Source organism: Grus americana, chromosome 3 (assembly GCF_028858705.1).
Source record: "Grus americana isolate bGruAme1 chromosome 3, bGruAme1.mat, whole genome shotgun sequence".
Taxonomy (NCBI): Eukaryota; Metazoa; Chordata; class Aves; order Gruiformes; family Gruidae; genus Grus; species Grus americana.
Window position 1 is genome coordinate 98,484,662 of NC_072854.1, and position 26,753 is coordinate 98,511,414.

The window sequence follows — 26,753 nt, forward strand, 5'->3', positions numbered from 1 at the left end:
CTTGGAGCTCTAAATTATCGCTGTCTTACCAGCACCCAGTTCACTAATATGATACTGCTGCAGCCTCGTGCCTACCCTAGGTGCAGCCAGGCTTCTTGTCTTTGAGGAGTCTCAGAAATCAGTCCACATTCACAACACTCGTGCCTGAAAAAAGTCTTCCTTTCATTGCTACCTAAGATTTAAGCCTGTATGCATTTTGCCAAGAATAAAAAAAAAAACGGTGAGTGTAAGAGCAAAACAGAGAATGTTTATTAAGACTAGTTTAAAATGGCTTCATTTTTGGAGAAAGCACACTGGGTAATTCTTGTCCTCCCTCCTGTCTGTGTATATGGCATCCATTCAGGAACAGTGGAGGAGTGAAGAAGAAAGTCATGGTTTGGTATTCTATTGATACAAATGCAGTGATTTTATTCAGTGCAGCAAGTAACTACTCAGGGAAGATCCTTGCTCCACTGAGTAGAACATCCTGAGCACTTAGAATAGTTAGGATCATTAGTTTTTTTCATGAACTATGGTCCTATTCGGGATGATTTTCTGCTTTTAAGGCAGAAGCAGCTCAGGTTACTATTAGTAACAATTCAGAGAAAAACCTCAGACTTGAGTATAATAGAAACAGAAAGAAAGTACATGATGAGAGAGAAGTTGGAGAAATAACTACATTTCTCAATGTCTGGCGGTCTCCAGATTTTTCTTTTTTTTAAGAGTTGTTTCCCTAACCTCTGACATTGTGGTTACTTCAGTGGACAATTTCATCAGAAATCAGTTGAAATAAAAGATGAATCCCTTTCCTGACAAATTCCACAGCATGTGTCTATCAGATATTATTCAGACTAGTGGCAACAAAAAATGTAAACTATAAAATATGCCTGATGTTTCCCTTTTACAGAAAGCTATGGGAAACAAAACAGCTGGCGAACCTATGCTGAGTACAAATAAAACTGATGTGCGTTCGTAGCAATACACAGAATTAAAATGAAGCAACAAAGAAAATGGAGAACTGGAGTTGAACAAATGAAACTAACTACTTATTTCTGTAGGCAAAATTCTGAAAACCACAGAAAATATGTAGGAGCTGACTTCCAATTTTCAAAGGAACTGAGTATGAAGGTGTTTAAAGCTATTTTTATGTCACAGTTTATGCTGCAATTGGAACCTGTCACCTCAAGACTTTTGGAAAATCTGTCCTTGCACTTCTGAAGACCCATTTTTTGACTGAAAGAGTATTACACAAAGAACGTGTGGAAGCCTTTTTCATTCACCTTGAAAGCCAAACAGAACAAGGTATGCAAGTTTGTGTGGGAAAGGCTGCTGGTGGGTAAAGCACAGTCTCCTTTCCAGCATTCTGTTCCTCTTTTTCACAAATAAGTTATCTGACACTTGAATGTAAAAAAACCCCAACTTTTTTACTCTGATTTAGCACTATCTCTGCCAGAAGTTCTTTATTTAGTAATGGCTAGTTTTTCTATTTTTGAAGCTAAATTTTTGTACCTTTATAGATTGTTATCCTTAGTGATTTGATTTTTAGTCAGTAGAAGAAAAAAAAATTAATTGCAGATGGTACTGAACTTCCAAGGGCCCGCAAAAGTACCACTGGCCTGCATGAAAATGCTAGCAACTGTGTGAGTTGTTATAGCCACTCATATGGATACCTGATGGCAACAACATGGATTACAATTTGTCCATTAAGTTTCTATCACTTGAAATGTTTGGGTCCAATAAAAAGGAGTCACAGGAGTCACATACTTAAATTTCACAGTTAATTGTGGCTGTAGTTTCTTGTATTATGTTTTCAGAATGCCTAAACATTAGAAACATGTAAAATACATTCAACTGCATATTCTAACCAACCTACCTTCTTTAGGACTTTCTTTAGGACTTTGTAAAATTTAATGCCCTAGTTCTTCATCCTAACTCTCAGCAGACAAAACAGTAATCAGTGTCACTAACTTCAGGATCCGAGGTGCTGTTTCTCCTACACCAGTGATGCAGTATTCTCAGCTTTATTTTCAATTGTTCTTATTCTTGCAGGCTTTTATGCCTTCTTTAGGACTTATCTGGCTCCTGTACATTTAACATTTTTATTAACTACATTCCATTTTATATCTTTTTCAGATATATTTTCCTAACATTAGCCAGCTTTCCTAGCTTCATTCACAGTAAAACTGTTGAAAACAAAAGTTGTCTGTTTGGTTTTCATAAAAAGGATGGTGTGGAATATAGATCAAAATATGATTCTGCACTAAAAGGCATTGAAAAGGGAAGAGTAGGAACAATTCTGTTGCATTAGCAATTTTTCTACTGGTAGACTTATTCTGAAGTTCACTTACAAGTGAACTCAGCTGCAGTCCAAGTTCGGTTTTAAAATGAAACTACGGAATTTAGTGTCACGAGAAGAAAGGAAGTGGCTTTCAAATCTTGCAACGGAATTAATACTATGCAGACTTCATTGCATAAGAGTATATGGTTTATCTCTCCTATGTAATTATTAGGGATGGACTTTGCACCAAATCCATTCCCTGCACAAGTTCAAAACAGGCTCGGTTAACTCTTAGGGGTTTTTTTCAGCCAAGAGGAGAAGCCTAATTGCAGACACACCACACTGTAAGAAGTTGTTCTCATGATATCTCTTTGTTGGCAAAAGGAAATGAGCACTGGAAACCTCATAAGAAAGTCTGATCATGTAACATTTCCAGTCTGAAATCCAGACCAAAGAGGTTTGGACAAGTTTTCGTTAAGCAGACTAATTTTTGGATACTTATCTGAACTGAACGGTCTGAATTTTTTGAGGTTCAGTGTTGGTTGCGATCCATTTGAAGAGCTGTTGGCACTTCTATACGTATAATCAACAAAAGCCTTTCATCCAAAATGCTTCCAGCTTGTTCTGTTGTGTTTCTAGCGTATGCTCATAAACTGGCAGTGTTAAACAAGCTGTATTCTGACAAAAACAGAAGGAAAGGTGGCAATAGGTTCTTCAGACAAAAACTGGTCCAATTTTTCAAGCATGCCTTCACTCAACAGTGGTAAAGTGCAGATCTGTATGTTAAATGCTACAAAACCTGCTGCAAAGAACCTGTGACAATGGAGTTTTGGTTTTATAAGCCATTATATTCTAAAGTGAATTTAAGACACCCACCTGGTCTTTAGTGTCATTTCAGTGGAAAAAAAGTATCCCTAGAGCTGCAAGAGGCTGCTTGAGATTACACGGTCTCCTGTCTCAGAAGAAGTTGTCATTATGGGTGTTACTACGATGAAGGTGGATGGTCACAAATTTATTGTGTAGCTGTTTCTGGGCTCTGCTATGAATTTCTTCAGTTTATACAGAAAGAAAGTATCTTTTTTGGTTGCAAGGGTTTGGGTTTTTTAAATGGAACCCCAGGATATGTCTAACTAAAGCAGTAAATGTGTTAACGTGACACACTGTTCTCCCACAATGGATAGGATTATAATACCATCTCTAAAATGCGTACCCTAAGAAGGAAGGTCTAAGAAGGCAACGGTTGGATTAAATTGTTTGTATTTTTGTTACTTACCTGATGTCTAAGTTTTTGAGCACATGAAGGCTTCGTGAAGCATTTTTAATCCAGTTTCAAATGTGAAACTTCTAAACCTCCATGTCCTTTCATCACATGTTACAATGAGATATGATTTTACTGTTCACTATTTTAAAATGTTTTGCATAAGCTCTCTCATGGTGCTCTTCACTCATTCCCCTTTCAAAATTCCTCCGCTTAGGTCTATCAGTCCAAAGATTTATATTACTTCCTATTGGACTTTTTCTAGTTCTCCCAGATATTTTAGTAAGACCATCACCAAACGCAACCAAACTAGATACACACAATGAGTACATGGAATCCCAACAGTTTCTTGCAGTTTACCTTGCTGAACCTCACATTAGACTATAAAGAAGTCTGGTTAGTTTGTTTCTTTCTTCTTTCAGCCCATATTATATCGTAAAAAATCTTTCCCATTTTATTCTTCTTCCCTAGCTTTTTCTCTGTCCCAGTTCCTCCTCCTCTTATTTGCAGCTTCACACTGTGGAAACTTGCAATACTAAGACTGACTGAGGAGACAATGATTCATAAATTAGTCACTAGCAAGACAAGCATCTTAGCAGACCCAAAATGACTTAAAACATTAGACTGGTTTCTGGCCCAAGGTCAAGCTCCTAGAGACCCTTAGGTACGTAGATCTAAAAAAGCACTCATTAAAACTATTGGCTTTTAACTGTCCACCTGTATAGATTCTGGTTACACAGCATTCTAATGAGCCACCGGCAAAGGGAGCCAAGCATCTGCTCATGCACACGTTCTAGTCTTTTCTACTTCTCTTTGTTGTGCCAGCAAGTAAACACGATATAAGGAATTTGCTTTTTTAGTCTTTGTGACCCAAGATGTAAATTGTAGTGCATTACTTCTGTCCACTAACTGGCAGATTTGGCTTCTGCTTTTGCTTAGAACAAACTAGGTTTTGTTACTAAAAAAAGCTCAAAACTCCTCAACCGAAAACACCTCATTGTGTATCACTCCAGGCAAGCATGAAAACAAGGCTAATAAAGCAAAATCCAGTTCCTTGCTCAATGAACTGTTCAGAAACAGGCTCACATGCCTCTGACTAGGTCATGGCACTAGGTACATTGACATGCATCACCTGTTAGAGCTATCAGCTAGAATACATGCGAGGCAGAAAGTCTAGGGCTGTTGGTTCTCCATCGTCCTTTCAGCAGCCGTTATCGGACATGAAGTTGGTATATTCTCTGCAAGTTTCAAGGAAGGCTGTTCGCAAGCAGGCCCTGCTCGGTGAAGTGCACAGCTCAATGTTGGTGCGCCAGCTAGCAGAACTAAGTTTCCATCACCTCCACCTCCAGCTCAACCCAAATCTTGAAACTGCATTATTTGGTGATGCGTGGGCAGCCAAATGAGAAGTAAAGGTGGAGAGGAATCCACAGCTGAGGTGATCAGGTCCCCCGCTCAGGGACTCAGCTTTCTTCTCCTCAGCCACGGCACACATGCCTCACACACATAGCTGGTTCTCAGTTGAAGGGAAAATACCAGTTGTGTCGACTGGCTGTTAATTTCAGCAGCAGCAGCAAGCACAAGAGGTCATCTAAAACTGAGAGTGAATACTTTTGTAGGTTATTATTAGCGGCTGCAAGATGGAAATGTGATTCTCTGGCAAACAGCAATTTTCCGACTTGGGCTCTCTTTGAGACAGCTATTCCCGAGCACTACCGTCATGCCACTTCTCAAGACAGCGCAGATGAAAGCAAGAAGGGGATTTCTCAGAGAATGTCAGTGCTTTTTCAAAACTTAAAAAAAAATTAAAAAAATCACTTCCTGCAGTTTTTTCTCTGAAATGCAAAATGGGCACAGCCTGCCCAGCCCCAGTCCCCTAGCAGGAAACAGACTCTTTTTCAGCTCAAGTACTCCCACTCCTTCTGTTCACTGATTGATTTTGTTTTGCTTGACTTGACAAGACCAGGTTGGACAAATCTGAATTATCTGTATGTTGCTGACTGGATCAGCTGCATATCCTTTAGTATGCTTGTCATTTAGTCTTATAAATAACCTTAATGAGGGCTGTAAATCTTAGCTCTCTGAGGGCATAGCTATACAATAAAAAACAATTCAAAGCTTTAAAAAAGTAAAGATGCGCCTAGCATGCAGGTTATTCTTTAAATGCAATGCATCCTCTCTTGGAATTTGCACTGGATTTCTGTTGATTAGTTCTCTAAACATAAGTTACCTTCTTTAAAGAAAAACTAAGCTTACCTAAATAGGCAAATTTTGCTAGACTCTTTCAGAAGAATGGAAGGAAAATATAATTTCACATGGATGCATGACATTTTGCATGGGTACAAATATGTGACAAAATGTTGTGCAAACATGTTTTAAAGAGTGGTCTAAAATTTTGTTCTGGTATATTTAAGCATAGATTTCATAGATTAAAATAATGCTAGCTATTAACCAATAAAATAATGTATATATTCTGTTCGTTCTCTACCTATGCCTAAATAAAATAAGAAAGTGAAAGAAAAAGAGACTGTCAAGAAATCAGTGCATAAAACCATGAAATCATTAGCAGAAAGAGCTATGTTTAAAATTCAAATCCTCTGACTCCCAGCACTGCAAGAAGCATAAGATGTACTGAAGTACAAGTTCTCTCTACAAAGCATTTAGCATTCAATTAAATGTATTAAATGAACAGTCTGAGTCATATACTGAAAAGGGCAGGTCCCAGCTTATACTGAGGAGCCCAGCACAAAAAAGAAAGTTAACAATATGACCTCAGGTGGCAGAAATTTTGCAATAAATTTTGAAGACATCTGTCAATTGACTTAGTTTAGGTAAGACAGAGTGCACTATGGCTTTAAACTAAAAGAGGATAGTTTTAGATGAGATATAAGGAAGAAATTCTTCCCTATGAGGGTGGTGAGGAACAGGTTGCCCAGAGAGGCTGTGGATGCCCCCTCCCTGGAAGTGTTCAAGGCCAGGTTGGATGGGGCTTTGGGCAACCTGGTCTAGTGGAGGGTGTCCCTGCCCATGGCGGGGGGTTGGAACTAGATGGTCTTTGAGGTCCCTTCCAACCCAAACTATTCTATGATATATCACTCCCATAAAATAATATACATATTTTTGTATAACAGATTTATCAGCCAAAAAAATTTTAACAAAAGTAAACAACTTAAGAATAATAATAAAAAATAAAATAAATTTATTACTTGTCTGAAGTAATCACAAACAAGTAACATGCTATTTTCATTGGAGAATCATACTAAAAGATGTATTATAAGGCATACTAATTTCTAGCAATATTAGAATCCTCTCTCGCCGTCTCTTCCTCATATTCCTGACTTACTTGGTTATAAACGCATCAAATTGCCTTCTTTATTAGCTTGTTTTTTGATACCGCTTTTTTAGCTTGCAAACAAGGACTAGAGTCTATTACCAGTCCTTCCAAATACCTCAGAATAATGAAAAAAATCTACCAATGTTTATTTGGATGTCTGATCGTAACATTTCCATGCAGAAGAATTGTTCTCAAAATGTTTCTTCATGAAACTGTGCTATGCTTGTTACTCTACCTTGTTGGATTTCAGAAAGTCCTCTGTGAAAACGAGCAGGAGAAGGAGAACAACTGACAATATCAGCACATATTAGAATATCCCTTTCTCCCAAGCATATTACATATTAAACCAAAGATACACTGTTTGAAATTTCAATATCCTTGGCATTTTGAGTTCTGCTAATTTTCTTGGAGCAATTCAGTTTTAACCTGTCCCTCAATTCTCTCATACAGATGCTTCAGTGTTCAGCACTTCGATGACACCACCTAGCTTTCTGCACGTGTCTCCCACAATCTCAGAACATGCCCTGTTCTGTGGTTTACATATAAATACATCATTTGCATATTGTAATCTAGTTAGTGATTGTGTACAGTTCAGATAATTGGATGCGTAGGTCTGGGGTACAATGGCACAGATGGAATTCAGAAGCAGGTCCAATACTTTTTCCCTACCAGCCCATGCTGACCTTAACATTGCATCTAGATATCAGTGTAAGAGACCCAGAATATTTCAGTCACCACCATATCTTAGGATCCACAAAATGCAGTTAGTGACTTTAATAACAAATTTTTTGCTCGAAGAAAGAGGTTCCACTCAATCTTCGTCCCATCCGTTTTGCTACAAGGCCCATACAGACAAATATCTAAAGCTGGTTGGACCCTTCTTTGAATCAATTCAGCTTCTTAACCCTGCTGAAAACTAATAAGCAAAGACCAGGGAAGGGTGGAAGGAGCGGCAGAAGGAAGGAAGAGAACAAGTCTACGTCAGTTCGGTGTCAAGAAACTGATAGATTTCTCAGCACTGTAGACTCAGATATGTTTCAGAAATGGTTATGCCCTGTAAAAATGAGTGGCTATAAACGATAGCATCAAAATGTGCTCAGCAGATGTTGCCACAAGTCTTGTTGACACGTTTAAGTGCTTCTTCCAAATGGGAAACACTGGCTGTGAAATTACCCTTCACAAGTCCTTTGTCTTTTTAAGCATTAGTCTTCCATCTCATTTGTAACCTGTTTTAGTGACTTCCTAGAAATTTCTTTCTCCAAAGCCATAACACTTTGTTTCTCCTCAATAACACACAAAAGGTGTGTTCACCGTGAACATTTTGCGGTCTCTTTGATGAAACTGAAGCTAGGGTATTTCTGCTTCATGCAAAATTTTGGCAACATCCAGAATTGAAAAATCAACGGGAATTTGGTCAGCTCCTGGAAATTATGTCCCAAGATTATACTAGGTTGCAATTTGGAGGGATATCACTGAAGTTGAATGAAAAATGGCCTCTCACTGAAAGGACTCTGCTCTGTCATCCTCCTGCTTATCACAAATGCGATCTTTATCATAGATGTGAAACGTATGCTTCAACCCTGTAACGTATCTTAGAAATGTTGTAAACTACGTTAAAAAAAATATATCACCAGAGCCATGTTAATACAAGCATTAATGTTTAAAGTACAACTAAAATTGTAGAAGTGTTATTTATGAGGAAATCATAGCACAGATAAAATAATACTGCCAAATTGAACTAACTGCCTATTTGTCTCAGTTTTTGATTTCTGACAGTTATTATCCTGGCTCACATATTACCAAGCAACTTGCTAAAGTCGGACCTAAGCAAAGAGAAGTGAAATTTTTCTGGAAATAGAGCTGTCGAATTTGTCTCCTTGTTTATTATTCCTTAGCAAATGCCTATAAAATGGCTGGATGAAATACACATTTGGCCAGGAGTGCAAGTAAACTAATTTCCTGACATTACAGTAAAACCACTTATCTCATCTACCACCTATCATTATCAATAACCGTGTTACAAATCCTGGAACAAACAAAAGGCCAGGAATGTGGAAGACCAGGTTATAGGGCTCCTCAGACATTTTGCTGTGGCCTTTTCATTAAGTCCAAACGTAATTACAGGTATTAGCAACAAAGACGGCAGTGGTAAATCTGATCAATGAAATGACACAATTAAATGGTCCGTTGTAATTTGTGATGGCATTGCCCAAGAAGCAGAGATCAAGATACGTATGTTAAAGCAAAGTGCCTACCTCGGGTGGCTGGCTGTTTGGGACACTGAACATCACTACTCCTGCCAAACATCCAGGTGGAATTCAATACCTACGGGGCATAGAAAAGAGAGTGCAAAGGAAATCTGATCTCTACAGGAATGACTGCACCTACTGAAAGTATTTGTCTTAAACTGTTTTACTTCCTTGCCTGGATGCTATGGCAAAACTAATTTTTACTATAATTATAAATCCTCAAAGTTTAATCTTATAGCCAGCCAACCTGGCAAGAAACTTGACTTTGCCACTGTGATCATCTACCAGAAAGGTCAACAATTTTATTTTAATAACATGCAGCTTAGGGAGCCAAACTCTCATTTTTTATTCACTTCTGCAAGCAGAAACCTGACAAAGGTCAATGGGAATTATGATTGAATGAGAACTGAGTTAAATTTTTGGTATCTGGGCCAATATTAATAATTTTAACAGTAGGCCAATTTAATCTCTGATGTAATTCCACCAATCTCAGTTGACAGTTGGTCCTGTCTCAAATTGTACTATTCATTTTAAAAGTATTTAAGTAGTTTTACTTTTGAGAAATGTACATAAATCAACTGACAAATTCATCCTGGAAACTGAAAATATTTGCGAATGAAGGGAGCCTTAACTGTAACGTTAAATTCTATAGATATAACTCACACCTTCACTATACCCCACTTAGATCACCAAAGAGCAGGTTTAACACAACTGAAAACCATACCTGTGTGCTTACAAAATATACACATGGCTAAAACATTTTATAATTTACTAAAATGTGACTGATTCTTTAAATTCACAGTTACAAATAGGACCCTAATACAAAATGGTCTATTCCATCCTATTTATATGTTCACATCCTTAATACAGATCTGCCCAGATTGTACAAAGTTTTTATGAGCTTAATGAATAAATAAATGTCCATGCTTTTACACAAATATGGAGCTTTATGAGAAAAATCAGAAGGTTAGGTTAGATCCAAGGGAAAATATGCCTGATAAAACCTACACTGAGATTTACGTGTTTCCAGAGAACACATTGAAAAAAATCCAGAAAGATCTTTGCTTATTTTGACTTCTTGCCTGGTCTGAGGGTTTGTTATACATCTCAAAGTTGAACTGAAAGATTAGAAACCTTGGTGAACCTAGACTGTTTTCAGCAAGGCAGGATTTGAGGCTTAGGCTCATTAAGGAATGTCAATCTGAAGCTACAGTCAATCTTAAGAAAATTGTTTGTCTGCTTTGAGGTTTAAATGGCCTCCCCTAAGAAAGGTACCTCGGATATACAAATTCAGACAAAATAACACAACATCTATAACTGAGATTATTTAAAAGATTGAAACACACAACCTTGCCCCCTTTTTTAAAAAAAATAAATAAATTTGCAGAAAAAAAGCATGTGGGTTTTTTCTGTCTTACACGTGCTTTTTAAAATCCCTTCATGATATACCAGGTAAATATCTAGGGTTGTTTTACCGAGTCATAAAACTTGGTAAAATAATTTAGGGGCATTCAAGCCCACAGGGCACGCAAAAAAATCATTCAAAGCCTGACCCTGACCATTTTTTTTCTTTGTCATGCTTAAGACTGAATAAAATGGGGCTTTTCTTTCCACAGCAGTCTTTTCCATTTTCTTCTGTTTTGTTTTTCTATTTCAGTGATGAGGAATGCATCAAGGGACAGATGAATTAATCTCCAATACCATATGTGTACATGTGAATACTTCAGTATGTTCAAGAAAACAAGGCGCTCATAACTACTGTACTGACTGGTAAAGGCGCTTTTTTTTTCCTCCACGGTTGTCCTAAAAGTACACTGTAAATGCCCTCTTTCATAAGTCCTGAAGGCTCTGCGCAAGACACTGGAATTCCCATCTGTACAATGCATGCTTTCATCTGCGTGATCATCAACACATGTCGAATATGTTTCTGAAAGTCTGTTTTAAAGCTATGGCCATGGGACATCATGTGACCACTGAATCATTTTCTTCCAGCTGAGGGTACATTTTATCTTGCCAGACATCTTCATAGTTTGTGCAAGCAGTTCCTGAAGTCTGATTCAGCTGCTCATGATGTGGCTGTCTGCTTGTCTGAGTGCAGGGCAAGGTTTAGGATTTCATATTCCTCTCCACGCTGTGTTTTTTAATCCTCTAAAATGTTTCCTGAGTGTTGAACATATGCCTGCTTGATTATTCCTGGCAAATGGTGTTTAGGAACGGTCTGTTGATTAATTCTAAGCCATACTGCGATGGTCTTCAAAGAACACCTTAATAATTTTAAGTAAGCTATGAGGAAAAGATTTTTTTTTTTTTCTTCCAGAATACGTTCTGCAGCAGCATTTTTCATGTTAATGAAAATAATATTTTCATGGCATATTAGGAGACCTTTTGGGGGTATGTAATGTTCTTATCTACCCCATATTTAATAGGATTTATTGCATAGACCCTCCATTTAATGAGGTCAAATACACACAGCAAAGTCTGTTAACCAAATAAAATAAGACAGGCAGCTGCAGGCTTCAAGTAACTAAATCAGTGGAACCGAAAATCTAGTAGCGAAAATAGAGTTATCCCTAAAAATATACTGGATTTCTTTTAGTGCCAGATCAGTGCACATACAATATGTTTAAGCTACCAAAGCATTGATAACCAGAGAATTAGGTTAATACAGTGAGCACCCTCAGCCAAATACTGACCTCACTCAACCTCTGTTTTTCACACCTCTAGGTCAGAATCCTACCCACCGCTTGGACAGTCAAGCGATTGTACCGCAGTGAGACAAACAGGTAAGAAGCAGAAGGTATAGGCACATTGAGGCCCTTTTCAGAGTTACAGGGCTTTAGTTTTCATCTTATTTTGGTTTCTTTTTCCTTGAGGATTTTCCTAGTTAGCTTTACATGTGGGTTACTGAAAACTGCCTAATGTAAACTGTTTAGTATAATCAGTACCACAGTCGAGCCTAGACATACATAGGCTTTCCTAAAATTGTACAACTGTTAAAATTCTTCTAGACATCAGAGACACAGTAGGTCTCCTAAGTCATCCAGCCCATTTCCCCGTCTCATTTATACACTGGATTTTTCTGTGGTTCATCCAATCTCCTTCGAAACTGCCTCAAGTGACACGGCTTCCTCCACTTCCTGCAAGAGACAATTCAGTACCCTAACAGACCTTGCTGTCAGGATGTTTCCCCTAATATTCTGCATAATTCTTCCTTTTTTCATTTCATCCCGTTAATGCAAGTTATACTCCCTTTCCCTTAATTTATATCATTGTTTTTCAAAGGAAACATAACAAAAGTTTTAATGAAAAGGAAGCCTGTCTTATGTAAACAATAAAAATTCATGTTAGAAAGAAACGTTTGCCTTGCTTCTACGAACCAGGGAATTAATATGAGGAAAAGCAATACAGGCCCATAGCTCATGCTGTGTTGTGGTCAGACAGAACTCCAGCAATAAAGTTGCAAGACCTTCACTAATTCCACTACCTATTATTCAAGTAGGCTATAAATCTGGTAAACTTTTTCCATTGGCCAACCTTACTTACTAATCAAGTTTAATTACCAATTTATGTAAGGGCTCGATTCCAAGGTCTTTGAAGTCAGTGAGATTCTTTCCGTCAGTTTCCCTGGGATCTGGATGACGCCTATTTTATACACGAAAACACCACTGCATTTAATAGTATGCTAACAGCACAAAAGTAGATAACGTGGGAATATCGAGAAAATACTTTTTCACAATACCTTTTACGTATTTTACTTCTGTGAAAGTGTCCTTCATGAAATCATCTGCATCCTATATTTTTAGAGCAAGACGATTTTTCAAACCCTCTCAGTTTTCACTTTAAAATTATTTAAGCTGTAACAGCATGCCGAGTGAAGTATCAATTTCTTTGTCAAAGAATTAATTTTCCATGTGGTTTCAGTAACAAAAAGCTTTAACCTGCTCACAGTAGTTGTAAAAGCAGTAACATGAGTACCTCTCCCAAATATTACTAGACCAATTTAAGATAAGGTTTCACAGCCCACTTACTATCACTTTCTTTCTTCTCCTTCTATAGTTATAGCGGTCAGTTGAGTTTCACAGAACAAATTTTCCTATGGGAGTATAGAGGAAAGTGCTAATAGCAGCTGGATTCTACCTCTCTTAACATGAAGCTCAGAGCTGTTAAACGCATTCCAGCATATGCTCTCAACCGACCCAGTGCTCTGCCTCTCACAGATAGTTTTGGGTCTTTTGTTTTGATAAATGACTTGGCATTCTGAAGGGTGGTCAATTTTCATCCAAGCAAAACAGGCTGATGTATTAGCAATGAGATAACATCTCACAGCTTTGCTCAGTGATGTATACTAAACCTTCTAAGCAAGGCATGAACGCATATACACCCGTATCTAACATATGGACTTCATCTCTTTCCCTCTCCTAGGCACTCTCTCCCCTTAGCTATGTGCAGGCAAAACTCCCGTGTTCGTGCTAAATCGTTGCTGGTCCAGTTAAAGTAAACAAAGTAGAGATAATGCTGCTTTTCTTTCCAGCCAGAAATGCTGGTTTCCTGCTTAAATGCATACCTTTGATGGTGGTTCACTGGCAGAACTTGCCTTAGGTAAAAGAACGATAATTATGCAATTTTCAGCTAAAATATTTTTGCCCTTAAAGGGAGAGGGAAACTGAGATCTAATCCAATCTCCCAAGGAGAGTCCATTTGTGAAATTAAAACTATTTTATTGCTCTAAGCTCATTTCTATTAAAAAAAAAAAAAAGAAAAAAAAAGAAAAAAAAAAGAGAGGTTTTGACTAGGGTTTACACAAATCTAGCAAGCAGCAATCCAGCGGAGCCCTGTATGGGCTTCATACTGGGCCAGCAAGTCAGATGGTTTGGGAATAAAGCATATTACATTCACAAATTACATATATAGAATGTTTAGGGAATATATATGAGATACAGATCTTAATAAGACGTAAAGTACAAACAGTCTGTATGATTTCCACATTTCCATATTCCAAGGTGAAAGAGGGCAGCGCTGTCTCCTTATCCCACTGTCGATCTGTGAAAGGTTCTCAGACTTGAAACGAGTGAAGCTGAAAGGCTTGCAACATGTCATATTTAATGGAACTGACTGAACTAATTGCTGTGAAAATAGACTGTCACAGCCTCATAAAACTAGATATGAAGCAAGGCTATGTTCACTATGAAAATGTTCTCTTTACACAATATGATTACGATGCTGGATCACAGAGGTGGTGATGCAGTTCAATGCGCAGTAGTGACACGTGGCTATTACAAGTACTAGTTAATAGACAAATTTGAGACATCGTATTTCTCACAATTAAGGGGTCCGTGATGTTGTACTGTCAATGCAAATGGGCTATTTTCTCCTCATCCCATTACCTAGCATGCGGAACAACAGAACTTCACCCAGCAAACAGCTGGGAAACAGTCCCTTGCCTGAAGCTCCTACAAAAGTACTGCACAATATAGAACGGGCTAATAAAACTTTCTCATATTTTCCCCTGGTCGTGCCTTTTCTGATCTTTTCAGGGCTTGGGAAAGTTCTGATGCAACTTTTTATGGCTCAGCACTTCCCCCGCTGGGCAGCAATAATCAGCAGTGCTTAGGAAATCCGCTTTTCTACACTGCTATGGAAAGAAGCTGTAAATTTGTGTTTCTCGTCAGGATTTAGCATGGAGTTGATTGTGTCTCAAAGGCAGGGGATGCATTAGAAAAACCCTGTCTCCTCTTAGCACTCATCTGCCTTCCCCAGAGCAAAGGCTCAGATGGAGCAGAGTTTTCCCTGCACTGGAGAAATGACGTCCCTAGCGTTCATGGTGATGCTGCTGCTGAGAGAAGCGGCAGGTACTGGGCTGAGGTCAGTTTATGTGCTGATCCACCACAGGTGAGCCACCGTTCGTTAAAAGACTGACTCCTACCCTCTGCTCCTAGAGACTTCTGCTGACAGACACTGGTGCAGCCCTACCCCTTCCATTTAAAAAAGACACCCAACCCAAAAGCTGGACCCTACTTTCACTTTACGCTGCCAGGGGTTCTCAATTAAAAATGTTCCAAAGCTGCAAAGTTGGGGTGTTTCTCTGCAGCAGTTTTCTAAGCCTCTTAAGTTCCTGCACAGATTACAACCACCTCATTTCAGCTGCAGGGTATCTTCACTGACATCAGCAAATTTGGCTCAATATCCTCCAATAGATGGGCAATTTGTTTTCATAATAAACAATACCACAAATCACAGGAAAAGCAGCATAGCTGCCAAAATACCTTCAGTCCTTATAAGAAAAGAAACAGACTCTGCTACAATCAAAGGATTTTGTTTTCTTTTTGATGAAGCGGAATATCGCATTCTCTCAGAGGGTTTCTGTCTCCGATACCATCAAACATTTTTTTTGGCATTAAGGACAGTAGACACTGTCCTGTAGCATGGGTTTGAATAAAGTAACTTTAGAACAGGAAAAAAAATTACAAGGAAGATTTCAAGCAAAACTCAGTAAGAAAACTATCAGAAATAATTAATTCACTTTATAAAGGATCCACATTATAAAAACTACCACTTGTTTGCTGTCCATTTCTCTGAGTTACTACTACCATTTTGATTTCTTAGCCTTTCTATGGAAGAAGGAAAAATTTTTTTTTCTGAATGAGCATTAAATATATAACAAATTTTGGATGAATATAGCAAGCAAAGTAAATAATGAATAGTAAACAAACTTAGTTAAAAGAAAATGTGAGTATTTCTTAGGTGGCAAAGCTCATGTACCTGGAGAAGAACACCTCAAACAGATGTAGTTTAACGGTGGGGCCTTTCTTGACTCTACATTCAAAGTAAATAGCACCCATAAACAGCTGCTATTCACCAAACATAGCAGGACTGGATTTGGATGCAGGACTGGATTTGGATGCATATCCATGGACATTTCCATAGCCTCTGATCTGCCCTCTTCTTAAACAAGTAAGAGAGAACAGAGTACACACTGTCTAGAGAAATACAATTTGGTATTCGAAAAGATCTCTGAGTGCTAGCAGTGCCGTGCCCCCAAAACCTCTTCCAGTTAAGTATTTGAGAGAGAAATTAACAGCATTAATTATCAGTTTGCAGTTTGTGACTGAAACCTAGTAAATAGCATAGCATGTATATGTATATTTAACTGCCAAGGACATATTAATTTGCTTTTAGGTTTTATTCCTATAGGTTTGGTTTGTTCTGAGACCTCACAATAAAAGCTCAAGCCCAATCAAGATGAAAGTGTAGCTGAGATGGTTCTCTTCTGAAATAAACAGCATGTATGAATCCCACAGTCATATAGTACCATTTTAAATATGTTTCAAATGATGTAGAAAACGCAAATGAGTTTTTTGAATCATTTCAGGAATCATTTTGGTAGTTTGGAGTCCGGCAGAAAGGTCTGATATTTTCTTGCTCAAGTATAACTTCTCTCCTGTATTCCAGTGCTGCTCTTTCCTGGCTCCTAACAACCCACAGGCTCTTGTTCTTATGGTGCAGGATGTCCTGCCCGTGGTTTCAGAGGAATGTGGGAAGGACATATTCCAAGGTGTCTGTGATGCTCAGGACAACTTTCTTTGAACTGAGACCTGGGCTGTCATTGTAGGCAGCTAATATGTTTCAGGAGTCATTTTTTTCCTGTAACATTTACTCGGTATGTGATGGGGTTTGTTCGCTCATCAGAAAGAAGCCACAAAGCTGAAAGTATGGAAATACAATCTGAAAATTTATGTTCTTTTGTTTCTGTTCTAACAATCACATCCCTGGCAGTTGGGGTAAAACAATAACGAGAAATCTTTACATGGGTTTAAAGAAAGCCAAGTTAAGTTCTGACTTCAAACTTCACTGGATTTTCAGCCACTGCATTAGTAAGAATGCAGAAGGAGGTTTGCTCCTTTTAGAATGGAAAGCAAAAGCAGCAAATACCTGTCAAAATGGAGAACTGCTATTTGAAAACTGGCAGGCTAGATACGCATATTAGAGGAAGGTAAGTGACATTTACTGCACCCGCACAAATTACTTCAGTGTCACAAAAAGGTACTCAAGTTAGCCTGAAACTAGCAAACTTTGACACCTGTAGATCATTCGCAGCAGTACAGTGCATCACAGGGATGCATGTTCTCTGCTTCTTGGAGTGCCCTGATGCCCCGCTGACCTGGTTCTGCCTCGTGCCATCCAAAGTGAGCTGACCCAGACACGTCTGCGTCGGACTGCAGTTGCCTTTGTGTCTGCTGTAGTACCTCATAATACAAAAATCGCTGCAGGCTTTCAGTTTAACAGCTGAAGATTCTTGCTTGAAACTTAAATCTGCTCAGTAAATTCCAAATGCCACCATATACTGGAATCAATGAATCCAGTCATTCGTTTATCGCATATAAAAGATACTGGGAAAAATGAGTTTTTTAAGAAGAGCAGACATGCAAAGAGAGAACTGAAGTACTGCGTATCACAGACAGCAGAAGGGTACTATTTATAGCCCACCTTGAGATCAAGAATATCAATTAATAAGAAAGCTGAGAAGCTAGCACTTCTTTAAGTAAAATGTTTAACAACTGAGGAAGCGAGACAGACATGAGAGGGTTCCTTTAGAGCTATTAGCTGTTTGGATTGATTATTAAGTGAGTAGAGGGATGTTATCACTGCAAACATGTTTTCAATCACTAAACTCTCACTGACCTCAATAGCAGTAAGATGAGGCTCCAAGAGATAACAGAAAATACCTATAAGACTTGACCATGATTCACACTGATGCAGGACCTTTTCAGTGTTTCCAGCAGGATATAAAGAAACACATGAAATATTTGTCTCTCTTTGGCCGTCAAGGTGATATAAATGAAACTGGCCACTAAATACCTTGATTTATAGTACATTACTGTAAAATGTAATGGATTACTTTGAATAACTGGTAGATGCAGTCACTTATTTCACTTTCCAGGCTGTTTGGTAGTATCATTCATTTTTCTACTGAAGAACATCAGCTGTATTTTAAAACCAGTGTGGGGTGAAGTGAGGTTGAAGATGCCCACTGCTTGTTCTTTCCATGTTCCTCCATTCAAAAAAACAATAGTGGAGCTTTACACAGTGGAAGGTCTCTGTCCAAGACAGAAAAAGCAAGTGAGAAAAGCCTGGCTGAAGTTTACAGATCCACAGAAGGAATTTAGCTAATTATATGATATAGCCATTAATGTTATCTGTTTGACTATGTTTTGTAAAATAAATATTTTACAAAATTATCATTCTGAGCTTTAGTTTTTCCAAAAAATGAATGTTCTGCAGGTAAGGGGTCTGAAACATTTACAGTATTTTCCAACTGTTTAAACCACTGTAACACCAAATGCAGTTAAATGCAAAGTTGATCAGGAGAACAATTTTGCACACGTTTTCTGCAAAAGACTAAATGGTAATGTAGAAGGAGGGGAATTTCAAGAAATGTAAGCTTAACTTTATAAGAAGAAACCAGACTGTCTTGTTAAATTCTCGATGGTAACAACTGTATAGATTACATAGACAGTGTAGGCAATGTAGATTGTGTTTCATGAATCATGTTTTTTAATATCTAGGTACACTTAAAATATATGGCTGCAACCATATATTTGTTGCATGTACAAAAAAAGAAAAAATCAATTTGCACATGCACAGACCAGAACAAAGTACACTGGAAAATTTCAACCCTTTATCAAGATGTGGTCCTGAATATTATTTTGGTTTGTATTTTCTGTTTGCTCATGGACTTCATGTCATCTTTCTTCCCCTCACTTTTTTTCCCCCCAGAGATACTAATAACTCCAAATATGGATGCTTCAGAAGAAACAAAAGAAATACGACTGGTTAAAGAAACAGGGTATGCTTAAAACAGCAAACAGATTACATATATGCAGGTAACTAGGAACTCAAAAGAGCTCGCCTGCATACAAAACGGAATTTAGCTAATTAATTACAATAATGAATTTGTACCAGGCATAATCCAGTTTCTATTAGTTTCTATGTAACAAGTTCCGTTGTGTAGAATTTTAATAAAAATGTTTCAAAAACATTAATCACAATATTTCCATAGAAAATGTCATCAACAGGCCAGCTTATTGATAATTTGATAAGGAAAATCACCCTGAGATCATTTGCTAGCAGTAGACGTTCCAACTTTTCCTCCAAACTCCTGCCTTCGTAGGTACTGATATAGGGTACACACGTGTCTGTCCAACTGTTTGCCATAAGCACACCAGCAGATACTTTACATCTTATTTTAATTCAATGATAATACTGAATGTTTTCTCACTATGAACGTTTGTGTGTAATAACTAAATGCTGGAATTCTCTATTTTAATGACTGACAGAACTTGTAAATTAAGTGGCTCTACAAAATGATTGATTTCACAATGCCTATAACATCTAGTCTATTAGTTTCATAAGCAAAAACTGGAGTTAACTTTATCATACAAGAACTGTTGGTTTCATTGCAGAAAACCCAAGGTAAGATTTTTATGTATAACTGAGTTTACAATACTGAAGCATTTTAACTGGAAAACACCAGCCATGATTTTTACAGCACAGAAATCTAAAGTCACCTATAAATAAGACTGAATTAATTTACTACAAAACAATATAATGAGAAAGTATACAGCTATAACTGTTACAGTTATGCAAGAATCAGATTTCTGTTCCTTTATAAATTTCAGAGTTCTGAATATTTTCTTATTCTGCAACAGAAAGTAAGAAATTCTCTATGCTTCTTTTGAAATTAAACTGGAAAAATATTTAGTGTTGTGCAAACTTTTTTTATTTTGATGACACATAAGCATTAAATTCTATTTTAGCCCTTACCAAGACCTGATTTAGAGCAGAAAAAACAGAATGTTTAAATATGTTGCTGTTATTTTTGTTTGGTTTTATTAATCACTCCCTAAGTCAAGATCTTTCTATGAAACACTTCTGTTTCAACAAAACAACATTTTTGGATGAACTTCAATTTACATATAGTTCCATGCTATTTTTTTTTTCTGTTCAATGTTCCTTTTTATGACTTTGCCTAAATAAATTTAATACATAAGGTAACTTCCTCCACATATTTTATGAAAGTTACTGCATACCATTTAACCAACTTTTAAGTAGACTAACACGGCCATGTAAAAAAAAAAAACCATTAATATTTTAACACGCATAATTTTGGTTTCAGTGAGGTGATAATTTGATTCATAGATAACTCTAAAGCTCCGGTTTAAATAAAAGGAAAGTGTTTATCGATTCACAGTCTTTTGAACCTGAGAGACTTTACGAGTTAGCTGTGTAACACTAATGAGAGCTGTCTTAGAGCTTGGTGTTTAAAGTTAAGCTCCTAAAATTAAGCACCCTAACAGAGCAGCTTCACTGGCTGGTATGCCAACCCGCCGCTTGCTACCAGCGTGCAGCTGGCAGAGCAAAGAAAGGCTGAAACTCTTTGTCGTGGGCAAGAGGCACGTTTCGAAAGAAATCAGTGACTTCCAGTCTAGAGTCAAGGTACATTAAGCAGTGACTCAGGACCGGACTTCATCCTGACAAGACGGCCTTGAAAAGGAAAAACAAACCGAACTGGGGGTGGGGAGAAGCCGCTGAGTTACTGTGCAATCAATGGACGTGCGTTTGGTTAGCTCTGTGGCTACAGCCAGCTCACAACCACCTTGTTAGAAAGCGTATTTTACCAGAATATTCTTTTAAATCAAAGGAACATACCAAATACGTCCCTAATTTTAAATCCTACAAAATAAGATACCTGTAACAAGACTGCTTTACAAGTCAGAGATTACATGCTTTCAGTTCCCCTGAGGAACAGAAATAATCAAATGATGATGTACACATAAGTCAAGGCTGTTCTGTGCCAAGAATTTTAATCGAGAAGCAGTTATGTCAAGACAGCAAAAGACAGCTGTGTAAGCTAAAAGAAATGAGATGATTTTTATGGAAAAATAGCACGGGCTCCTTCAGCAATTGCAGCGTTATTTTGTAGGTTGACGTACCAGTCGCTAATGGGATTTGGGCAGGTGGGCCAGTGCTCAGGATCGTTTGGGAGCTTTTATAGCTTATTTTCAGTTACAGGCACACGTGAGCTTTCAAATACGTGTTGCTAGAAGAAAATAAATTATCAAGAACTGGAACCATTATGCTGTTCGGAGTACTGGTCCCCTCTTCTGACTTGGGCATTGAGCCGTAACCGTGAAGATGCCCCTGCCCACCTCAATTGCAGGCAGACATCTCAGGAAGTCCTACGCTTGCTAACAGAAGACAGGGAAATCTGACCTCCAGAAAGAATTCGTCCTGTGACCTAGCTAGATCATTTACAGACGACAAACACACAAATCACAGAAGCATAGAATGGTTCGGGGTGGAAGGGACCAGAGCTCGCTGAACACCTCGTTCGACAAGCCAGGCAAAACGTACATCTAGGTCCCCGGAAAACAACTGTTGCTATAATCTGAATCACAATAAAAACAGTAAGTTGAAGGAGAGCAAACTGCTTTCTGCTGCTGAAAATAAGCGCAGGCCTTCAAGGAGACCTGTCTGGCTCCCTCCAGGGACATCAGAGTTCCTCCGGAACAAATGCTCAAGGGCCATTTACAGCTTTCTGCAAGGACTGAGAGGCTTTGGCTCTACGTTCATCACAATGGGAAGCAAGAGAACAAGCTACCAAAGTTACACTTTCATGTCGTAATAACTGGGTTGCCTCCAGCAAGTGACTGGCTATCTAGATGTCACTGCTTTTAAGGTATCACTCTCTGTCAGGACAGCGCATCGAGAGGTAAGATTGCACACGACAAACCCGTGGGATTTGGTTTAAGCACTGCCACGTGATCACAAGCACACAAAATAAAACGCGGTGAACTTTAGAACAAGTTCCTGGCAACTTGATGAAACACCACAACACTGAAATGCTTTCATCTTTAAAATAAAACTATCTGCATAGCTCTGCTCTCTGCCGTACGTTTTTATACACTTCTTCTGAAGCCGGCAAGTACTTCTTGGGGTGGAGGGGAACAATCTCCCAGAGAGACAAGCTGTGTTTGGACACCTCCTAATACCACACACAGCCGTGCCGCTCTGCGAACAGCAGGGTCGTCCCAGCTGTTAGATAGCGAGGCCTGAGAAAGGATGGTCAGCAGCAGGATGGAGACTTTTCTGGCATGCATAAAAATGCTGTCCATCCTCTCACTAACTTTCTCTTCTGGGCTACTAGGAAAATTTGCGTGCAATTGCAGGAGATAATTGGAAATTAACAGGTACTTGCCCTATATGCAGCCTTATTGTAGATCTGCGAGTAAATTCTACTTTCCTGAAGCAAGAGACGCTTGATTTAACGTCTATGGGGAACTGAGTAATTGATAATTTTGTTCTGGCCCTCTACGTTTTGTCTTCACTGTGCAGCACTATTCTCAATACAAGCCCTTAACTCGTCTCATCGTACGTACATTTCACGGACGTAGAAACAGAATAGTCTTGAGAAACCTCTTGCTTATCCTGTAGTGAAAAACAGGCATTAATATCAACATATTTCATTGTAATTCTCCATCTGACCATTCATCTTAGTTTGTTTTCGAGTGGTTATCAGCAGCCTGTCTCCTCTCCCTTTTCTTTTTAAGTATGATATGATGAAATGTGAGAAGCCATGGTATCATCAGAAATCGTTTTTCAAGCCTTGACATCTGTTTACGACTATTGCTAGAGTGGAAAAGTGGGAAATTAAATTTCAAAGATAGTATCTGCTGCATCCAAATATCTGACTAAAGAACACTCTATTTTATACCCAAGGGCAACATATGCTCACTGATTCAACACAGAGTAACACTAACACTACCAAAACACAGTGACTGAATGACCTCTATCAGTGTTGCCAGTTTAAAGCTTAGCATTAGGGCAGCATCGTGCAATTTGGCAGTCTAGAAATCCTCTGCAAATCAAGAAAGCAAAGCTTCTTTCTCAAAGCCAAATACGAGCAACACAACAGAGCCACAAGAACATTTCTGTGCATTTTCCCCCATCTTTCCTTACTATCCAGGGACGCTGGATATGTTGTTAACTATGTTTGCCTTTTAGCTTCTATATTGAATGAATTGAAACACAGGAGTCTCGAAAGGAAGATTAAGTTTTTATGGTGGCTACGGGCATAGCTTTTGCTTGTGCATGTTACCTTGTGTCTCTGCCAAGAGGCATGTTTTCATCCTTCTGGTTTAGTTTTGGCTACCATGTGTGGGTGTGCAGAACATTTTTTTGCAGCGACCATATCTCTTTTCCTGTATCTAAAGAAACCTCAAAATCTGAGCTTACATATTTCTGAAACTCCAAATAACTCTGGGGCATAACTACTGATGCCATTGGAGAGAAGCTATTTAGATGATAAGCTGAAAAAAGAGCAATAGGTGTGAGGGAAATTCAGAATTTAGCTGAACAGGACTCAAATTAGAAATGTATCTTCAATGTTTGTTGGTCCTTTGTTTAGGTCAGGATGATTTTTAGATGTGTTGAGCTAGTACCTTATTTTAATCTCTTCAAAGAAAAAAACCAAAAAGCAGAAACTTACCAGGATTTCAAATCTGATCTTTCTATAGAACTGAAAAGCTGATTCCTCAATTTGCTGTCAGAGGTCTTACCAAGCTTACAGACCAACATCCGGATATCAAGACTTCAATCATGGGCACGAATAATCTACAAAGGTGCTGTCTTCAATCAAGATGATGCAACAACAGATGCATAAATCTGGTTTTGATTTTAAAGTAATTTTGAATCTCTATGGCTTATTTCATACATAAATACTTAAATCTAATCCTTCTCCTATGTGGCTTCTTGTAAAGAATAACAGCGTTTGGAAAGACTATGGAATACAGCCCATTTTCCAGCCAGTAGAAGATCACTCCACTTCAGCACGCTATGCTGGGCTTTGCTCAGAATCACTTTAAAAGCTCCAAACAATATGATTTATACTTTTCCCTAAGTAGACCATTCCACAGCCAATTTTATCACACTGTAAGGATCTCATGTGTGTGTATGTGTATCTTCAACGTACATTTACTCTGTATTTTACTCTACCTCATTGCTTTTGTCCATATTTTCAGCTAAATAATTTGACTTGGCCCGGAAAATTGCAACTAAACCAAGTCAATGGAGCTACAACAAATGATAGAAAGATCTTCTCCACGTGTTTAAGCCCTAAATTTTTCACTAATTTAAAGTCATGCTAAATTGCATACATTTAGCTTTTTAAATTTCAGAAATCAATGCTCAGAGCCTTAATAACACTAGCTAAACCCTTTCCAGTGCGGCAGTACCTTTATTGTAGGGTGGTGTCCAGAATCCCAGTACTGGCTCACCTTAGTGATCTTTGCTTTTGCCACGAGATGACTTTTAATAAGCAGCCCAAAACTGCATGAAGTCTTTTCATATCCAGACTGTTTCACAAATTCACGTCCATTTGGCGTACACTGACATAACCTGATGTCCCTTAGCGTTGTGTTTTCCCCAGAATCATTTTCATGTAGAGAACAAAATGTTTCAGGATAGTTTCTCAGTTCTCAGGTTTTGTTTGTGTGTTTTATAAAAGGATAGCCTTGTATTGCTAATTCTTTCCCAGCTTTCCTTTCTACCTTGACATCTTTTTTCATGTCATTGTCACGACTGAGCTTCAGACTCATAGCAATTTGGGGGCTGTTAATTTACTGAGTGGCTAAATCCTTTTTCCAAGACAGTGACAAAGACAACAAGCGTAACAGGTCCTGACACTAGCATTTAGTACCACTACGGTAGGATTTCACTTGCCATTCTAAATACATATTTAACACAGTTTCATTTCTCATTCTCATCATTTACTCTTTTACCTAGGCTTCATCCTGCCTATATTTTTATCTGAATAAAGTGGAATTAACTTTTTGCATACTACATCATGAAGTAGTTCCCAAATGAAGTATCAAAGCTGAGTATATCCAGCACATTGCTTACAGCCATTATGTAAAAAAGCATTGTTTTACAGCTTGTCCCCATCTCTGGCACCCCCAAAAAAGCTTGCGCTCCAGTGATTTAGCTCAATGCAAGGCTGCACACAGAGTAATGGTGAAAAATGGGAGAAATTGAGAAATGGCTGCAGAAGGAGAGGACAAGACAAACCCTTTCAGCATGAGCATGGATCATGTAGTTATAGGGCTACAGCTCCTACTGAAATAAATTTAAAAAAAGAAATCCAAAAGATTACTTTCTTCATTTGTTTTTACACTACATATAAAGTATTTCAGTGGTTAAAGGATTTACTATGGTGAAGAAGTAACATGAGAATTGTCACACTGAATCAGGCTAATGGCCCTTTTAGAGCACTATGTCTACATGGCATTGATATAAAATTGAGTCTAAACTTGGAGCCTTATTTAGGAGAAAAAAAAAAAAAAGTAGTAAAACCTGCTTATATGTCTTCATTCAGACTGACTACAGATAAAATTAACCTCTTAGCCAAGCTGCGCTCTCACTCCCACACAGACCTTCTCCCTTATATTTACAATGACATAAATACCTTAGTGGCAACTCTATAAAAAACATTGCTGCTACTGATTAATATTAGATTAGCTATAGCTTCTTCTAAGGAGAAAGAAAAACCCTACAAAAAAACAGAATTCATGGACAATGAACTTCACAAAGCATTTGAGAGCTCATATGCCAGAGAAATTTCTACGTTTTCAAATGTAATTGGAACTGCGTAAAACAAAGTGTTATATTTGAAGACGTATGTCTCTAAGGCCTTCATAAATTTAAGTCCTTTGAGAAAGTGTAAAATATTTATAGAAACAAGAGATCCATATTGTGCTTAGACGAGTTGGTGTTTGTCAGTATATCACACTGCAGATTATCGCATACTGCTATTGATTATTTCTTGTAGATCATAACACAGGGGAGATCTGGCTGAGAGAAGTTTTTTTCTCTAAGAAACTTGATGAAAGTAGGAAACAATGGAGGCATTTTAAGTTGAAACTGATGTCTGAAATTTCTTAGCAAGGCTGGTTCTTGGTTCATCTGCTCCATTAAAAAGTTGGGAAATAGCAAGGAGGCCTAAAAAATGTAGGAATTAATTTTAGATGGATTTTCATTTTTTCTTTGACTTCTTTGGAGCAACTCTCAGACCTCTGAGTTTCATTCTCTCTGAATTCCATTCTCGGAGCAATACATCACGTTCTTCATTATTAACAACAACATTACTCTTACTATTTTCAAGGTGACTTAAAAAGTGTTACAGAATTAATTTTTTCAATATCCATTTCAAGCTCAGTTTTGACAAATGATAGTCATCCTTCCTTGTAAAAGACTGCTGAACTGAACACAGAAAATCTCTCTCTTACAGAGAGGTTTCTGGTAGAAATCAAAATCAAAGTTTTCCACAGAAGAATATTTCTTGAAACAAATTTTGTTTACCACGATGCACCACATGTTCTGTCCTTTTGCACTTTGGTGGTTCATCATGGTACTTACCTTTTCACGCATCATCACTGTATTTCTGGTGAACATAGAGGTGAACTGGGTAAAAAGAAATATTTTGATATTTCTAAATTAATTTTATGCCCCTATTTCAGCTGGTATGTTGTAGTTTAGAATGAAGTTATCAAATTATCAATATTTTTCTGTGGAAAAGTTTTTTGGTTTGTTTAGTAAGACAAATTC

At 38.0% G+C, this 26,753-nt stretch overlaps 2 long non-coding RNA genes across 2 annotated transcripts in view; one reads left to right on the forward strand and one right to left on the reverse strand.

Annotated features, from left to right (window-relative positions):
- LOC129204443 (uncharacterized) overlaps nt 1–26,753 on the reverse strand; it is a 90,563-nt gene that overhangs the window by 4,375 nt on the left and 59,435 nt on the right. The gene's annotated exons all lie outside the window — the stretch shown is intronic.
- LOC129204441 (uncharacterized) lies at nt 969–25,641 on the forward strand. Its single transcript, XR_008576391.1, has 4 exons — nt 969–1,281; nt 10,753–10,865; nt 11,820–11,878; nt 23,669–25,641. It is a non-coding gene; the product is annotated as an uncharacterized LOC129204441 (long non-coding RNA).